This window comes from Cyclopterus lumpus, chromosome 17 (assembly GCF_009769545.1).
Source record: "Cyclopterus lumpus isolate fCycLum1 chromosome 17, fCycLum1.pri, whole genome shotgun sequence".
Lineage (NCBI taxonomy): Eukaryota > Metazoa > Chordata > Actinopteri > Perciformes > Cyclopteridae > Cyclopterus > Cyclopterus lumpus.
Genome location: NC_046982.1, coordinates 22,903,270 through 22,905,769, shown reverse-complemented (window position 1 = coordinate 22,905,769; position 2,500 = coordinate 22,903,270). Strand labels below are relative to the sequence as shown.

The 2,500-nt window shown below is 43.5% G+C and overlaps 1 protein-coding gene across 1 annotated transcript in view; it reads right to left on the bottom strand.

The window, feature by feature from the left end:
• Positions 1 to 2,254: 2,254 nt before the first annotated feature.
• The window catches only part of smg7 (SMG7 nonsense mediated mRNA decay factor), a 32,089-nt gene continuing 31,843 nt past the window's right edge, over positions 2,255 to 2,500 (bottom strand). Inside the window, exon 22 of the mRNA XM_034555536.1 lies at positions 2,255 to 2,500. This exon is cut by the window's right edge and continues 1,385 nt beyond it. The gene's annotated coding sequence lies outside the window, so the exon portion shown is untranslated.

Here is a 2,500-nt window from a genome sequence, read left to right as displayed (position 1 = left end):
CAGTCACCATACACATATGTTTTGGTCGTGCCCAAATTTAAAAGATTTTCGATACGCTCGGCACAGTGTTGGGGGTCAAACTTGATCCCGAATCCCTCTCAGCACTTTGAAATCCAACCACCAGAAATACACAATCTGCCATCGACAGGGCGACGCATCCTTTACACACCGTTAGCCAGACGCCTCATAACACACATAACAGTTGGTTAAAAGAGATCCTCAATCATATACAGTTTTTATTTGGTTTGTATGTAGTTATGTATGCATGTTTCCACATCTTAATTCCTATTATATTTAAATAAGCTTTAAGTTAAGTTACTGTTATCGTGGTTGTTTGTTCATTGTATTTGCAATCTTTGTACATAGTCACAGTTACACCTCCATGCACCGAACAACTGAAGGTAATGTTCTGTACACACCAACTTATTGGGGGTGGTACTACTCTTCATTCCTGTATGTGTTTGCAAAATCACTAAAAAAAGATTTAAAAATAAATAATAAAATAATAAAAATCAGGCACATCTTGTCTCAAAAAGATGCAGAAAAGCTGGTTCACATGTTTGTTACTTCCAGACTAGATTACTGCAACTCCTTATTATCAGGCTGCTCTAATAAGTCTCTTAAATCCCTCCAGTTGATCCAGAATGCTGCAGCTTGTGTACTCACAACAACTAAGAAAAGAGATCACATGACTCCTGTATTAGCTGCTCTGCACTGGCTCCCTGTAAAATCAAGAATCACATTTAAAATTCTTCTCCTCACCTACAAAGCCTTGATTGGTGATGCACCATCATATCTTAAGGAGCTTGTAGTACCATATTGCCCCACTAGAGAGCTGCTCACTAAATGCGGGGCTACTTGTGGTTCCTAGAGTCCTAAAAAGTAGGATGGGAGCCAGAGCCTTCAGTTATCAAGCTCCTCTTTTATGGAACCAGCTTCCACTTTCAGTCCGGGAGGCAGACACAGTCACCTCATTTAAGAATAGACTTAAGACTTTCCTGTTTGATAGTGCTTATAGTTAGGGCTGAATCAGGTTTGACCTGGTCCAGCCCCTTGATATGCTGCTATAGGCTTATAGGCTGCTGGGGGATGTTTTAGGATACACTGAGCACCTATCTCCTCTTCTCTCCTTATGGATGAATTTACATCTCTCCATTGCACCTTATTAACTCTGCTTCCTCCCCGGAGTCGTTGTGACTTCACGTCTCATAGGGTCCATTGGACCTGGAGGTGTCTGATGCTGGTGAGCCGGCCTCCCATTGGCCCTGCTGATGCCCCGCCCCCCCTCCTCTCTACCTCCTTCTGTTTCATGGATTGTGGAAATCGGGATTGTGGTCCATGCCTGTCATATTCATTGAATGTGTTGTAACTCTGTAGTTCATCTGTACACATGACATCTATTGACCATCCGGGGAGAGGGATCCTCCTCTGTTGCTCTCCTGAAGGTTTCTTACCTTTTTTCTTTGGGAGAGTGATCGCATGGCGCAAGGAGTGTTCAGAGAGATGCCTTCCCACAAGATCATCTCTGGTCTTTCCACCTCCTGTGCCTCAGCCGGCATGTCCGCTGGATTCCGACTACCCAGACTTTTCTAAGGTGCCGGCATGCTACCATGACCATAAGGAGGTGTTTAATAAAGCCAGAGACACTTCTCTGCCTCCACATCAGGAGTATGATTGCACCATCGATCTTCTCCTCCAAGAAGAAGACCCTACTCCCTGTCTGCGCCTGAGACAATGAAGGAGTATGTGACCTCCTCGTTGCCTGCAGGTCTGACCCGAACATAATCGTCTCCAGCGGGAGCGTTTTTTTTTTTTTTGTCAGCAAGAAGGAAAAGACCCTTCGCCCCTGTATCGATTACAGGGGTTTGAACGACATCACCATCAAGAACAGGTACCCCTCCATCTGATTTCATCGGCATTTGATCTGTTACAAGGTGCTAAAGTCTTTACTAAGCTTGGAAGGGAGACGAATGGAAGACTGCTTTCAACACCCCTAGTGGGCATTACGAATATCTCGTAATGCCTTTTGGACTAACTAATGCTCCAGCTGTTTTCCAGCTCCTGGCGAATGATGTCCCTTTTTGTTTATTTGGACGATATTCTTATCATTTCCCCCGACGAAGAGGCTCACCGGATCCATGTCAGACAGGTTCTCCAGCGCTGGGAGATGTTTTAGGATACATATCTAAATATATCTGTGTATGTCTACATGTACAAACAGAAGGATCTGAACCAGTGAATGAGGACTCGTGTGGAAGGAGAACATATTGAACTTTATTTAAGGCCGATTCCAGAAACGAGCCTCAGAGCTCACATTCATAATATTTTATCTTTATTATTGTTCAAATACATTTTGTAAATGCAACATGAAAAGCACAATCACAAGGGAAATAGACGCACCTCTCTGAAGTCTGCTTTAATAAAACGCCTCCAACGGGAAATAAAAACTTTAATTCTTCTTTTATCCCTCGGAGCTAAACGGTCGTCTTAAAGGTAGAAA